Genomic DNA, 17,420 nt, shown 5'->3' on the forward strand with positions numbered 1-17,420 from the left:
CTACTTACATCACAGCAGCCCCAACAGTAGATTTGCCCACTCCAAATTGATTCCCGACTGACCGGTAGCTGTCTGGCGTTGCAAGCTTCCACAGGGCTATTGCCACTCGCTTCTCAACTGTGAGGGCTGCTCTCATCTTGGTATTCTTGTGCCTCAGGGCAGGGGAAAGCAAGTCACAAAGTTCCATGAAAGTGCCCTTACACATGCAAAAGTTTCGCAGCCACTGGGAATTGTCCCAGACCTGCAACACTATGCGGTCCCAACAGTCTATGCTTGTTTCCCGGGCCCAGAATCGGCGTTCCACGGCATGAACCTGCCCCATTAGCACCATGATGCATGCATTGGCAGGGCCCATGCTTTCAGAGAAATCTGTGTCCATGTCCTCATCACTCACATGACCGCGTTGACGTCACCTCCTCGCCCAATTTCACTTTGCCAGGTTCTGGTGCTGCATATATTGCTGGATAATGTGCGTGGTGTTTAATGTGCTCCTAATTGCCAAAGTGATCTGAGCGGGCTCCATACTTGCCGTGGTATAGCGTCTGCACAGAAAAAATGCGCAGAACGATTGTCTGCCGTTGCTCTGATGGAGGGAGGGGCGACTGATGACACTGCTTACAGGGTTGGCTTACAGGGAATTAAAATCAACAAAGGGGGTGGCTTTACATCAAGGAGAAACAAAAACAACTGTCACACAGAATGGCCCACTCAAGGACTTAACTCAACCCCCTGGGTTTAGTAGCTCACTGCTCAACCCACTAAGCTATCCCTCCCTCTGGTATTTCAGGCAGGACTTCATGGAGGGAGGGAGGGGAGCAAATGAATACAAAACAAATCTGGTGTATTTCTTGTTTTGATCCACTCCATCTATCTTTTACATCTTTGGCTGGAAGCAGATGGTGCAGAAGGACTGCAAGCCATCCATATCTCCTGGCTGCTCGGCAGAAGATGGTGCAATAGGACTGCTAGCCCATCCACATCTCCTGCCTGCTCACCATGAGATGGTTCAATAGGACTGCCTGCAGGACTAAAGAGAATGACCAGGTCGAGTCACTCCTAATTTAGTCCCTGCACCCATATCTGTCCAGGTGCTCGTGACCGACCTTACCGAGGCGGCCAGGAGCATCTCGGACATGAGGAGGATGGTTTTCAGGCCTATTGTACCATCTGCTGCCACAAGGCAATGGGTTGCTGCTGCTGTGTAGGAATGCAGTACCGCGTCTGCCAGCACCCAGGAGACATACGGTGACAGTGAGCTGAGCAGGCTCCATGCTTGCCGTGGTATGGCGCCTGCACAGGTAACTCAGGAAAAAAGGCGCAAAATGATTGTCTGCCCTTGCTTTCACGGAGGGAGGGAGGGAACAGGGGCCTGACGATATGTACCCAGAACCACCCGCGACAATGTTTTTGCCCCTCAGGCACTGCGATTTCTACCCAGAATTCAAATGGACAGCAGAGACTGAGGGAACTGTGGGATAGCTACCCACAGTGCAACGCTCTGGAAGTCGATGGTTGCCTTGGTACTGTGGACACACTCCGCCGACTACATGCACTTAGCGCATTTGTGTGGGGACACACACAATCGACTGTATAAAAACGCTTTCTACAAAACCGACTTCTATAAATTCGACCTAATTTCGTAGTGTAGGCATACCCTTAGAAATTTCCTCCCATCTCCTATACCTTTCCTACAGTAAACTGACACAGAGGTCTTCTGCACATCTAGCTAACCAAAGACCAGGCCTTGACCTACAGAATGCCACTGAGCTGCCTTTCAACATGCAAGCTTGCCTCTCTCCCTGTTCCATACCCCCCAGGAGAGAGCAATGTCTTTCTATTTTTACGGTTGATGCTGAAATGCAGATCTTTCATTTTTAAAATAAACTGAAATCAAATGAACATGAAAGTCAATGTTTTCCGTGCAGATCATTTCAATGAAACAACTCTACTCCAATCCAGCAAAGGATAAGAAACTACCCCTTATCCATTTATTTTTAAAATGCTTAATTGGGAGAAGTGTCAAGGTTTTCTTTCTCTCTTGTGTGAGTGTGTGTATACACTCTGTGAAAATTAAAAGGGAAGCATAATTTTGAGCCCTGAGGTCACATTATGCCAGCAGCACAAGCAAAATGCAAACATATTTCACTTAACTAAAATTTCCAAAATGCATGGATTCACAAATATATTGCAAACACTTTTTAATTTAAAAACAACCACCTCCTTTGGGATCCCAAATCGTTATGGGACAAATGGCAAGCCCTGATGCTTGTGTCGTGCTTGAATATCAAGGTTTGGTGTGGTAGAGGGAAAATAAGCTGTCCCATAGCGACTTTTGTAAACTCAGGACAGCAATAACTACCACTGTTGATGCTCCAACCTAATTTAGGGGTTGGGAGGGAGAATGGCATATCCTCCATCACCAACCAACTCCCAACACACACACACTCACCCCCTCTCCAGGAATCTATGCAAAGCATATGTAGTCACTGGGATGGCATCTGGAATCCTTTCCTAAGCTCACACAGCAAAGTTCTGCTACAGACTGAAGCAGGAGGGAAGCAGTGTTGCCCATAATTGAAATCAGCACAAATTCTATAGCCTTTAAGCAAGAGAGACTCCTTATGAACTAAACACTGATATATACTGCTATTAAGTCAGTGGAAGTTTTACCTGAGCAAGCAATGCTGGATTGGATCCTATATTTTTACAAAATTACAATTACACTTTCAAAAGTACTCAAACTTTGTCAGGACTCTGTTCCCATTGAATTCACTGGTTGACCTTCAATGGGAGCGGAGCTAAGCCCACGCTGAGTGGGTTTTGAAAATCCCATTCTGAAATATTAATACAAGAACATAAGAACAGCGATACTGGGTCAGACCTATGGTCCACCTAGCTCAATATCCTGTCTTCTGACAGTGGCCAATGCCAGGTAATTCCAGAGAATGAACAGTACAGGTGATCATTGAGTGCTCCATCACTTGTTGTCCTCTCCCAGGTTCTGGCAACAAAGGCTAGGGATATCCAGAGCATGGAGTCGCATCCCTGACTATCTTGGCTAATAGTCATTGATAGACCTATCCCCCATAAACTTATCTAATTCCTTTTTGAACCGTATTATAATTTTGGCCTTCACAACATCCCCTGGAAAGGAGTTCCACAGGTTGACTAAGCATTATGTGAAGAAGTTCTTCATTTTGTTTATTTAAACCTGCTGCCTATTAACTTTATTGGGTGTCTCCCTAGTTCTTATGTTATGAGAAGGAGTAAATAACACTTCCTTATTCACTTTCTCCACACTATTCACAATTTTATAGACTTCTAACATATCCCCTCTTCATCGTCTCTTTTCCAAGCTGACAAGTCCCAGCATTTTAATTTCTCCTCATACAGAAGCTGTTCCATACCCCTAATCATTTTTGCTGATCTTCCCTGTACCTTTTCCAGTTCTAATATATCTTTTGAGATGGGGTGACCAGAACTGCACACAGTAATCAAGATGAGATTTATATAGTGGCATTATGATATTTTCTGTCTTACTATCTATCCCTTTCTTAATGGTTCTTAACAGTCTGTTAGCTTTTTGACTATTGCTGCACGTTGAGGGGATGTTTTCAGAGAACTAGCCACGATGACTCCAAGATCTCTTTCTTGAGTGGTAAAAGCTAATTTAGACCCCATCATTTTATATGTATAGTTGGGATTATGTTTGCCAATGTGCATTGCTTTGCATTTATCAACATTGAATTTCATCTACCATTTTACTGACTAGTCACCCAGTTTTGTGAGATCCCTTTGTAACTCTTTGTAGTCTGCTTTGGACTTCAGTATCTTGAGTACTTTTTTATTGTCTGCAAATTTTGTCACCTCACTGTGTAAGCCTTTTCCCCAGATCATTTATGAATATGTTGAACAGCATTGCTCCCAGTACAGGTCCCTGAGAGACACCACTAAATACCTCTCTCTATTCTGAAAACTGACCATTTATTTCCACCCTCTGTTTTGCCATCCTTTAACCAGTTCCTGATCCATGAGAGGATCTTCCCTCTTATCCCATGACTGCTTATTTTGCTTAAGAGACTTTTCTGAGGGAAAAATAACCTGCCTCACCAAGTCCTGATTTCATGGCTCTATGAACCCTTTGGGGAGTTGAGATCATCTCAGTCACTTAAACCAACATGGCTCCCAATACTGAACTCAATTCTTGTGAGGAAAGTGAAAGGAGGAACTAATTATTACACATTTACCCTAAAACTGCATTTGTAGTTCTTAAATCTATACAACATTCTGACAATGGATTTGGGATCTTAAAGAGTATTGCAAAAACATTGTTTTAAAAAAATCACAAACAAAAAAACCTGACAATCAGCTTTTGCAGTCAGAACATCAATTATGCAATAGCCACCGGCAAAGCTCAGAGTAGTCCGTTTTCTCCAGGACGGCTCAATAATCCAAACTGAAACTAGCCAACAATTGTAACAGCTGAAAAGCTTTAGCCCCAATTATAATAGGTTCTAGTAAATGCCAGATCATGACAGAGTTATGTCATTGTGCTGTATTTGGTTGGTGAAAAAAAGTCAGAATTTCTTACCCATAGGAATGAGGAAATGTTTAGAGAGGAGATCAATGTTATGCAGACCAAACAAGCTATCACTGTGCCCCAACAGTTGACATTTTAATGGTCCTTATTCCTATGGCATTGATGATTTTTCATGTTTCACTAATATCTCTAATTTTAATGTCCAGAGAAGTTTAGTGATTTTTCCTGTTTTTTAGCCACATTAAAATCAATGGCAAAACTTCAAATGAGTTCAGTGGTGCCAGTACTGGACCCTCATAGCCAAAGGAAATTGAGTTCTTATCTCACTCAAACAGATCCTAATTCATGCTATCAGATATTGCTTCCTCCACCTCTCTGACAATTACAGCCTTTTACTGCATGTGGCGGCTATGCTGAAGACAGCAATAACAGCAAGGACAACACAATGAATTACATGACAGGCAAATCAAGCTCGAGGTTTTAATTTTATAAGATTTGTCCTTGTGCTGATTGTATCATTTTCATTTAATCATATTCAGCTGGGGTATGTTCTACCAGTATCTTCCTTCTATGGGTGTAAGGAACAGTTCACATCCAAATCCTCTCTTGTTCTTTGGCATTCCTTTCTTAGAATTCCTCCCATTCACCGTTTAAATTTTGAAACTGAAGGCTGAGAAGCAGCAAATGGAAACATTATAGGTGCTGTGAAAACTGTATCAAAGAAAGATACTGTGAATAGCAAATTACCGCAAAGGGGAACTATTTTAGAGTTTATCAAAGTTGCTACTCAACTTTCTTTAATCAAAAAGTTCAGATAAGTCTTAGTTCTTCTCATGGAATAAGTTCCATCAGACCTTCAAATTTAAATAACCTTGTTTATAGCTCCTTTTTATAACTGCACAAAGACTCCTTTTTTTCTTTCTTGCCCTCCATCTCTCTTTATTGTTGCTGTTTACTCCCAAGTCTGTTTCTGAACTCTGTCTAATTAGCTCGATAGATCTGCTGCCCGGTTTCCACAAACATTTAATTCTGCCGTCAGCCCCATTTACATTACAGCATGTTACATTGTCTTTTACCAGCCTAATTTTGTTTGAGTGAATGTAAATCCCATTAAGCAGTCACTATGTACCTATTAGACTGTGGCATATAAACTCAAAAACCCTCCTTATTTACAAGAGTGAACATAAGTCCCAATACATAAAAGATTTCTGGGGCACTGCAATTTATGGTTTCTGCCAAACTGTAAGAAATTCTTACAGATTGCAAAACTCTTACAGTGGAAGTTTCTTGAAGGTACTATTGTTGCATTGCCCAAAACTCGATGTGTTGCACAACAATGTTTTTCTCATTCTAATGAGTCCACAGGGAGTGCTCATTAATTAGAACAATGATTTAAACTTGTCATTATGAGTATTCTATATTTTGTATATTCTGCTACTTCACTTTTCAAGGAGGAGTTTAGTGTTCCAATTTTCCAAATCAACTTTTTTTGTGTGGGGCGGGGGAATTGCATTTTTCTCCTAACTTAAGCTGTCTACCATAACACTCAGAGAAAACAAAATTCTGCATGTAACTCATGGAGGTGATCAATAAGGGCTTGAAGTGTCACTTGAAATGAACCTTGTCTCAAAACTAAATCCTTCATACCCACGTCTGTCAATAGTTAGGCTGGCTGCCCAACAAGTCTAGCCTGAGCGATTGCTGGCTGAGAAGATGCTGCCTAATCTATAAACACAGGGCACCCTTCAGAATATTCTATGCAGCACTAACCAGTGTGGCAGGGTCGGGCCAGATGGCTACAGGAGAGTAATAGAAGGCAGATATATTAGCCCCAGGTTAAGTCGGTCCCTTTTCCCTGGGTAAGGTAACAGGGAAGGTTCCAGAACAATCAGGAACCTTCTGGAGACAATTAAGACAGACAGGCTGATTAGAACACCTGCAGCCAATCAAGAAGCTGCTAGAATCAATTAAGGCAGGCTAATCAGGGCACCTGCATTTAAAAAGGAGCTTGCTTCAGTTTGTGGCGCGTGTGAGGAGCTGGGAGCAAGAGGTGCTAGGAGCTGAGAGTGAGAACATGTACTGTTGGAGGACTGAGGAGTACAAGCATTATCAGACACCAGGAGGAAGGTCCTATGGTGAAGATAAAGAAGGTGTTGGAGGAGGCCATGGGGAAGTAGCCCAGGGAGTTGTAGCTGTCGCACAGCTGTTCCAGGAGGCGCTCTAGACAGCTGCATTCCACAGGGCCCTGGGCTGGAACCTGGAGTAGAGGGCGGGCCTGGGTTACTCCCAAACCTCCCAACTCCTGGTTAGACACAGGAGGAGTCAACCTGGACTGTGGGTTCACAAAAACGGCCAAACTGAGGGCTGCCGTGAAGCTCCAAGGCGAGCAAATCCACCAATAAGCGCAAGACCCACCAAGGTAGAGGAGGAACTTTGTCACACCAGAGATAGCTACCGGTATCTTTTCCTGCACAGCAATCTGGGACTATACCTTGTATTGTAGTGTAATACGCTCTCTCCTCAATTTGAAAAGATGGAAATAGGGGTAAATAAACAAATGAGTAAATTCCTGTTGGATTTTATATTATGAGCCAGCTCCTCAGCTGGTGTAAATCAGCATGGCTCAATTCACTTTACCAGAGTGACACCAATTCGCATCAGCTAGTGATCTGCCCCGGCATGGACAGGCACTAACTACAATGTTCATGTGAACATAGTGGCATGCTCTTAACTTGAGGAGACCTGGCCTTGCTGAGTGGCACTGCTGTCTGCCAGAACTAAAGTGTCCAAGTCAACACTCAGGGGAAGTTTGAGAAACATTCAAAGTGCGCATGCTTGAAAAATTTATTCGGGCTCAAGAGATACTACCATTTTCAGTGGCATTGTCCTATTTCAAGCAAAGAGAATATTATTGGAACTAGGCTCAATAAAGCCACAGTGAGCTTTTTAAGTGTGTCCACTGTGCTCTAAAGGGTTTGTAAAACACTGGGACTTTCAAAGAGGCCTACGTACTTAGATGCCCCACTCCCATTTACTTTCAGCCAGACTTAGCAACATAACCTGCTTTGAAAATAAAAGCTTGATAGATGGGGGTTTCTATGGTCCCCTGTGTCATTAGAGTTATCCAGAAGGATGCTGTGAATTGAAACAATATTAATAATGATGATAATAATAATAATGGGGGGAGGGATAGCTCAGTGGTTTGAGCATTGACCTGCTAAACCCAGGGTTGTGAGTTCAATCCTTGAGGAGGCCGTTTAGGGATCTGGGGCAAAAATTGGGGATTGGTCCTGCCTTGAGCAGGGGGTTGGACTAGATGACCTCCTGAGGTCCCTTCCAACCCTGATAGTCTATGATTCTATGAATGACAAATATATGGAAATGTAAGTGCATCTATTTGTTAACGGGTTTCTCTATTACTTGAATTCAAACACAATTAACATTCAGGCAATTAAATCTCATGGTTTATGTTCTTTTATGTGGTTAAAAGATTAACTCTGGGCATTAGAAATAATCCAACAAGCTCAAGTAAATCTTCTGAGTCAGCACTCACCTATATTTATAATATATTGCTTAATTTTGGGGTAGTTACTGTGTAATTGGCAAAGTCCAAAACACAAAAGGCAGAGCACACCCAGGGGTGCATGAAATGAACACATACTTATGTGGCAGGCTGCTAAATCCTTTGCTATGTATGTTTCCACTTTGGATAATGGGTTTGTGATGGAATACACCCCCGTATTCACATCCTGCACACTACTGTAATAATCTTTGTACAAAATAAGCCTTGTAGGGTATCATTTGAAAACAAATAACTTGCTGGTCAATAATATCATGAGAGAATGTAGGTGGCAACATTATATGTAAAGTTATGAATTCCCCCCAATGATGTTGGTAACTCATGTCCAAACCCACGTAGCCCCAGTTAGGCAAAACTGGTCAAGCAGGTCTTAAACAAAGGAATGTGTGTGCACCTCAGTTTACATATGAGTTGTAAACAGGATCCACAGACAGTGATAGGGGGAAGACAGGAGGCAAGGAAAATCTGCATTTCAGGAAACAGAGGTGAGAAGAAACAGCCTGGCATTTCTTTTAGCACCCGACACCATGTCACCCTCTTTACTGTTTGAATGAGCATTAACTAGGGGTAACTCTCAGGAAAATGCATTTGAAAGGGCAACTGGACTATAAAAGTGAGGAGCAAAAACACCCCAAATTATCTCTCCCTATTCATTGCTCTCTTTTTCACCGAAGACGACACAAGAAACAGCCTTTGGACTTTGGGAGCAGATCCTGGCCTGAGAGTTTGGTCAGCAATATACTGAAAACATGTGGTTAGGGACTTCACTTTGAACCAAGTCTAGTTTGTTAGGTTTAGAAAGCATTTTATCTTTTCCTTGTAACCCTTTCTGACTTTAATGCCTCATTTACTTGCACTCACTTCAAATCTCTGTCTTTGTAGTTAAATGAACAGCATGGTGAGACCCCTCAGGGTGCAGAGCAAGTGGTGACATAGCCCCTCACTGGTCTGGATTGCACCCTGGAATGTCATAGATTTGATGTGAGGTTCTCTCTCACAGTTGGACTTCTCTGTTCATCATTTTTGCACTGTATACATAAATGGATGGGGGAGAAGGAAAAATTTTACAAATTCACCTAAAAGATTCACAAATGAGCCAAATATGAACTTCCCACTGGTTGTGGTGTTTTTTCCTATTTGTCACTTAGACACCGGTCTAGAAAAGGACGTATTAAGCACATGCGTATTATTAAGCATGTGACTAGATCACACTGAATTCAGTGGGGCTACATGTGGGCTTAACCCACTCTGCTGGACTGGGACCTGAACCGTAAGTGAGATGAGAATGTTACGAATGAGAGGCATATCAATGTCAATCTCCATGCTCGCTCATCATCCCTAACGTTCAAACATGCAACTGATTACCATTAATTCGGGAGTTAGAGATGATCAGGTCTGTTGTGATTACACAGTCGATGCGATGTACTTTATTGTACGGTAATATTATGAAGTCTTTAAAAGACAATTTGACACAGGCAGCCTTCGAGAATGTATCCGCTTTAATAAGGAAAGTTGGTCATTCAGAGAACATGAGAAACATGTTTTGGAGCGTCTACAGAATATCCATTATTCTCTGGAGGAAATTTTTAAGAAGTTGCTTTTACTACTGTTCCACACGCAGTTTCCTGCAAGTATAATGAGAGGCAAATGGAAACACTACTGCACTCTATGGTCTAACTCAGTGGTCCGCAAACTGTGGGGCATGGAGGAAGGTTCAGGGGGATGCAGCAGGGCTGGACCAGCCCCCACAGTGAGCTGTGAGGGAGCACCACCCAGCCCTGCTCTGCCCCCACCCTCCAACTGCATTCCTGGGCCTGCTCCCAGCTGCGGACACGGCCTTAGGCCCTGGCCCGGCTGTGGCCCCAGCCCCACCCCCTACTTCGGCCTGTGGCTCCTGGCCCAACCAGAGGTCTGGCCCCCCAGCCTCGGCCCCGACCGAAACCCTACTCCTAGCCCTGGCTCCATTCCCATCCATTGCCCTGGTCCCCGACCGCAGCCTGACCCGGGGGGGAAGGGAGGCATGGACAGGGGTGAGGGGGAATGTGACGTACAAAGTTTGGGAAGCACTAGGCTAACTGGTATTTGTAGAGCAGCAATAGATGTTTTCAAGAATCAGTAACGGGTCTAACCCTGGCTCCTCTTATGCCCATGTGCGTTCCACTGACGCAACTGCTTCAGGATAGAGCTTTAATAAAGCAGATCATTTAAAAACAAGTGGAATTTTCAAAAACCCTCCAAGTCACCTTCTAACTCGGCTCCCCCTGAAGTCAAAGGACATTTTACCATTAATTTCATTGGGAGCAGAGTTGGGTCTGTACTTCTGAAAATTTCATCCATTGTGTATTGTCATGCAAAGTACGTCATATAAAGGCGGCCAAAAGCATTCTTATTTCAGGTCTTCCCCACCCCTCATCCTCTTCCCTGACATTTAGTGAGATTCCTGCCATTCGGGGTTGAACGATCATGAGAACGGCACCCAATACTTGGGTAGCCTGAATATCTAGCCCTGATTCAGGACTGGAGTTGAACCCAAATGCCACTTCTTCAGCCTACTTCTCTTTAGCATCAACCTAAATGAGACAGATTTAAACAGTTCATGACAAAAACAAATCCTTTAAAAATTGCATTAGTTTCAGGCTCCATGTAACTAGGTTTGTGTCACCGATTTAGAACCTGATCCAGCATACTCTTTATAGGTAAAGTGCACAGCAAAATCATTGGACGTTTTACCTGCATAATGATTCTGGGTTCGAGCAAACAAAATCCTTGTATAGTAAAGGATACTTGGGGTGCAGGGAGTCTTCTCCCCTCGGCTTTCAATGCATGTAAGTATCTTCCATCTACTGCCTTATGACTTGCCATAGGATCTGAGATTGTCCGGATCTGACCTGCCAAGCATCTTGAGATACCATGAAATGACATGAAACGAGACCTAGACCACTAAAGGCTTCCACAGCTGCATCTCTCCCCGACTTGATATTTACTGAAAATTTATCTAGCATCCATCCACAAAGATTATAAAAAATACTTTTTATAAGGAACTTTCTTTCTCCTCCCATGATAAGATTCATGAAAAGTCTTATTCTATGATACAGTACATTTCACTGAGTTGTAGCTTTACACAAAAACTTAAATTCTCCAAATGGCTTTTTTCTTGCATGATGACAGCAAAAGCCAAGCCCTCTCTTAGACTTGTTAGGCCAAGCACAAGACCTTTTTTTAAAGGCTTTCTTCGCAACTGTGTGTAGCAAAGCCAGCAAAGCTCTGACAGAACAATAAAGAAACTGTGGATCTTGTATTGCCTACATTTTTCAAAAATAAAACTGTTGTATTTTTATTAGGATCATACTTTGAAACAAAAAGTTTCTGATGAGGGAAATGTGTAGCCTTTTACTTTCTCTCTCATTTTACAGGCTGCACATACGCTACAAAAAGTTTTTTTAAAAAACATGTGTGTAGTTCTACCTCCATCCATCCTTGTACTTTTTGTCCTTGGCACCATCTACAGATAATTTACACTGCCACTATTTACTGCCCCTCTACTACCTACGTTCTTCTGCTGCGAATATCCTATGTCATTTTGAACGATTAGAAATGCCTCTTTCAAAATAAGCACATTTCTTGTGATCTGTGCTGACTTCCCATTTCTAGGGAAGCATGTGCTATGTAAGCTTTTACTTACATTATCTTAAAGAAAAAAAAAATCAGTGTTCGTGCAGATGCAAAACAGAGGACATTGCAAGGAGAGAACCACATTTTATAATCCATATACTTGCACATCACAAGTAGAAAAACTGTCGGGTTAAACTCAGCAGAGGCAGAAAAGAGAGGTCAGGGAGCAAATAGCCATGAGGGAATGGAGGTATTAAACCTTAGAAACTCTTATGGTCAGTCCTATGCAGATTCATTTTCATGTGCCTCAGGGCCAACGCAAAGCCATGTGTGAGAACCTCCCTCAGTTACCCAGTGAACTGGGTCATGTGTGAGAGTATTAGTTAGATGGTCCTATGAAGCGGCAGCATGGAGGGAACCAGCTGTCCAAGGCTTATGCACCATCTGTGCCTAAAAAATACTGCCAATTTTGTTGGCAGAGCATAAAAAGTGTGTCCCTTAAATCAAGCTATAAATCACAAGCAGGACTTGTGTGTTGTCAATTAAAATATTGACTGTCCTAGATGCTCTGTTGACTTCTAGCCTCTTGAATATGAAATTTGAGGGTACGACCACAGAGGTTATCTATTAGCTTCCAGTTTCTAGCATCAGAGCAGTCCTAATGTACCCCAAGTGACATGGCTAAAATCCACAAGAAGCCAGTAGGACATAAAACTCTCCCATTTGATAATTGGTCTGATTGGCTAGAAAAAGAACCATTAGAAAGGCAACTTAGGCAGACCAAAATATTGTAGACCAATTACAGTTTTATAACTCTAGGGAGAGTGGGTTGTGTTTGTTCCATTTTTCTGGTTATAGTCATTGTTAAGGACACCTGAGTGATGGTGTGGCCTTATGTACTCTCATAACCATGGCATTCTGGACTGTCTGGCTTTAAGCATCAGGTCTGGAACCATAAGATTAAATCCTGGCTGATTTGAGTCAGCTCCTGCATCCTTTATAAGTAAATACATTGAGTTTCATGCACTTCACTCTGTGTGTATATATATATCTTCCTGATGAAACTTTAAAACCCCAAATCCATTCAGCTCCACAAATGCATATTAAAGAATTTATGACACAATTTCAAAGAGCAAGGGGTTGTCCCAATCATATTTGCTATACTTGCCCTTCCCTCAGTTTCGGGCTGTGTCACATGGTGGCTGTCCTCTACCCCAGTCATTCTTTTTAAGTACTTCATTTGCAATGAAGTATAATGACTGTAATGGACATGAAGATCCTTCAGAATGAAACACTATAGATATACATACTTTTAAAATGTAGGTCTGTAGTGGGTTGGATTCATTTGTTGCCAGTATGAATGTTTTGCATGAGAAAAAAAAATGAAATTGACGTACAATTCCTGAAAGACTACAAAGTCTTAGACTTACAGAACCTGACTGAGGCACAAGATTACAGTTGTAAACAATAGGCCTTATCTACTCGACTTCAGGTTTGTCATCATATCTTGTCACTCCCCAACCAACACCAAGACCTGGTATTGTCACTTATCTTGACTAGTTTTTTGGGAGTACAGGATGTGGACAAGAGGCACTGCATCAGGCAGTGTGTAAGTGTTTGCCTCGGCTCTCCATATTGGGGTCATTTGTCAGCTTCCCCTTTGTGATACTGTCACCAGTCTTTGCCACTCCACCTCTTGCTCGATTTAGAGTACACCACTGTTTCTGTTAAAGGTCACTGCCTAGAAGGAGTTGTTCTGAAGGAACCAGGTTCTTCAAGACCATCGACATTTCCCACATAAGCAGCCAACAGAATAAACAAACACGGCCCCTCAAATATTTCAGGTTTTGAAATCATCTTCCAAGTACCGATTTAGGTTTGCAACTTTGCCACAGCATAAATGTCTGGGTGGAAACCAGCTTGGCCATCAGTCAGCTTCCCTTACGGTATTTGTGCTACTTTGCCCATTATCATGTGCTCATATAGCTTGTAGATTGAGCAGAGTAAGGACATTGGTCAGTAACTCTTTGCATCTTTATGTGGTTTGAGTAGTGCAGCCACCTTTAGCCTGTCTCCACAGCCTGGGTATCTATGTTGTCTCCATGCAAGAGTTAAAGAAGTCAAGCAGCCACTTGTGTACTCTCCTCCCAAACTGTAGTAATACTTCATTAGATATACCATCAAGTCCAGCTGCCTTTTCACACTTCAGGGTTTTCAGGACTATTGTCAGCTTCTCAACACTGAGGAGCTCATTGTGGACTTGGTTGTCTGAGAAGTGAGCAAAGTTCCTGCTTCATGTTTTTTGTTCTGTACTTTGCTCTGTGGGCTGGTTTACCATTCAGGATGAATTGGTGTACAGCTTGGTTGGGAGACAGTGTGGGGATGAGCTTTGATTGTTGTTTATTGGGAATCAGCTTGCAAATGGTAGTCCATGATTTTTTGCTAACATGGCACAGGTTTGTTGTTTTAATCAGTTCTTTCCAGCGGTTGTACCGTTCCTTTCCGATCCCTCTCATAAGCATTTTCCCCAAAACCAATGCTTTCTTCCCCCAGCAGATCCAGATCAAACTGTCCTGAATATCTTTTATACTGGTTTACTTATCTCTGTTGAAAGCCCAGGCACATAAAGTGTCCAACATTCCCTAGGTATATGCTTTTGGGCAGTTTTCCACACCAGGGAGACAAAATTCTCCTTTGTGCTCATGCGTTAAAGCACTATTATAGATGGACTCATCCAATTCAAAGGTAAAGCCTTCCCAGTCAGCCTTTCTGAGGTTGATGCTCAACAAATACTTGGTTTTCCTGAGTTGTACTGCAGCCTCTCTTGACACTTGAACTAGTTTGCAATCTTGGGATCACTCCCATAACCTCCCTTCTGAAGTTGCCTGCATATTCAAAGGTGAGGCTGGGATTGTTCCCCTCATTCTACTGTGCACTGTGAAAGGTACAGTTGCTTTGAAGCCCTAGAGCAAAATCAAGTTGTTGTTGCCACCCACTTCTTGACTTCTTCCCCATTGTTGTCAGTGATGCATCTCCCCAGAAGATGTTGTGACTGTTTAAGTTGCCTATGACAAGACATATTTTTTCTGGCAGGGAAAAGTCAGTTGACCATGCAAACTGTTCATCTGGTGGCTTCTAAAAAGAAACTAATGCTATTTGAGTTCAACCATAATAAGAACTTCAGAGTCGGACACATTAGCTAGACAACTAAATGATCACGCTTGCTATTTTGTACTTGCAATTGACAGTGCTAAAGTACAGGTTCAAAATCAGAGGAAAAAAATATAACTTACACTTTGAGATATTTAGTAGCTAACCTCTTCCTTACAATTGAATGGCACCAAACACAGGGGACAGAAGGAATGTTCACCAATGAAAACAAACAAAAAAGCCATTGAAAAGGTCAAAGTAAGGCACTATGAATCACAAGCTTCCTTGTCAAATGTGTTATATAAAATACTCAGATAATGATTCCACATATTGTTTGTCTCATTTGCCGGCACAAGAAATGAAGAAAAAAAGAGCTTTTCCTGAAATCCTTACCCGGGCATGACTCCAATTAGTATAATTCAGTTGTAAAACAGTACTGTGATCTCATGGTCCTCTTTAAATGGGAAATTAACACAATACAGCTCAAAAAGTAACTGAGATCTTAAATAAGTCTCACCCCCAAAAGAAACTAATCAAATATTTAGATGAATTTTGCAACTGGTTTTCTGGGCCTACTGCTCTCTTGCATCCCCAGCTGAAGAACCGATTGGATTCAGAGAAAGGCATTTTATTCCTGGACCATTTAAGACTAAATAGACCTAAGCAGACATTGTCAGTTAATGCAAGGCAGTAGGATGTAATTTTTTTTTGTGCTGTGAGATTGTAAACTCATGAACGTGTGCTACCTGTAAAGAGTTCTAGCATCGGTAATGGGAATGAAGGCTTTTATATCATAAGATAAACAAATTAGGGCAACTATAATACTTTAAAAAATCAGTCTTAGTGTTTTATACATATTTTGATCATATATTCAGGTATACACATACATGTAACAATGACCAAGGAGGAGTTGTCTGGGGGGCAGAGGAGATTAAAACCAGCCCCTCTGGCTTGCAAAGCATGAACCTCTGCTGCATGAATGAAAGGAAAGGCACATTAGTTTGTAGGCTGAAGTATACTCAAACCTCATTAAAGGTGCTCTCTGAAGTGCAGGGGCTCCACCGCACAGAACTCATTGCAGGATCAGGAGCTTCAGTTTGTTGCTTTTGGAGAAAATCCTTGAGGGTTCTTCCCCCACCCATGTGTTTATTTATTTGACCAAAAAATGTTGACAAAAACTGCCAGGGGTCTAGAGCTCATGCAAAGTTCCAGATGGGTAAGTTCATGAGTGAAATTTCACTGTTTTCACCACCAAAACGGTAATATTTTCTGTGGTGTGTAAGGTCTGCCATTTTGGTGGACAAAATCTCCGCTTGCATGTCATAATCATCTTCGCATTCAGCTTTAGATTTGATTACAGACAGTCCTGAATACAAATTTGCCCTGATGTTCATTTCACAAATAAGAGGAAAAATTCTCAAGTGCATTTGTATTCAACGGCTGAATAAAAAATGCAACTTAAAAAATGAACTGATGATTTTTGAAATTATGATCTACTTCATAAAAAAAAAGGGGAGGGGAGGGTCATTCCCAAATATCTGATCAATTTCAAATTCAGTGTCTGGTTCCATAGTCTCTTTGCACAAAATAGCACTTTAAAACTTGTATTAAACTTTTTCATCAAAACAAATACATTTGATGGTTTAAGTGATCTCACTTGTCAGAGTTTTTTTAAAAAAAGTCATTTCTAAGCCATAAAAGAAACAAGGAAAAAGTGACAGAAAAAGAGCTGGATGTCAGGGACTTAAGAATAAGGGTAGACAATTTTACAAGTGTCTTGTCTTGTGAAGATTTGTTATTAAAAAGTAAAGTTGGTGGAAATTCAAAGGATGGGTAAAGAAGAGGAGCAGAAGAAGAGATCTATGAACTCTCAAAGGAAGGATGTTGGCTTTTTCTCCATTTCGTTTTAGGTTTCTGAATTTGTACCTATTCATAGCACACTCAGAATGGGTGGCAGGACAAGCTGGTGATCTGCTGAATGTACATTTTACATCTACCCAGAGTCTTCCTGCCTGGGAGAATTTTCTGTTACCTTCTTGTTTTCTCATGTACTTAATTCTTATTTCTGTTCCGGGGGGTAATATGTCATGTCAAGAAAATCTCCAGAAAAACAGGATCATGGGTGGGTAAACAGGGTATTAGCAATGTGGTTATAAGATAGCTGGCTACAACTCATTCTAAATAATTAATATTGCAATGCTATCTGTGGTATTCCCTAAATAGTCCCCATGCTAAGTATAGGGAATGCTGCGGAAATGTCATCTATTGGCAAAGGCAAAAATCACAAAGATTTTAATTGTGAATTAAATGTCATTGAGGGCTCTGAATGGTGTTGAGTGCTGGTCTTACGAATGCCAGCTGGAAGAAAGTGGTTCTGCTTGGAGTAAAACATTTTCAAATGCTTATCTCACAAATGTATCTTAAGTTTTCTGATTTCTCTTGTGTAGCCCAGCTTAGAGGAAGAAAACATGATGTATTAATATTTGACTTTCCCAATACTGAAGCAGAAGCTACAGTATTGACCCTATACAAAAGTTG

Source organism: Eretmochelys imbricata, chromosome 11 (genome assembly GCF_965152235.1).
Source record: "Eretmochelys imbricata isolate rEreImb1 chromosome 11, rEreImb1.hap1, whole genome shotgun sequence".
Lineage (NCBI taxonomy): Eukaryota > Metazoa > Chordata > Testudines > Cheloniidae > Eretmochelys > Eretmochelys imbricata.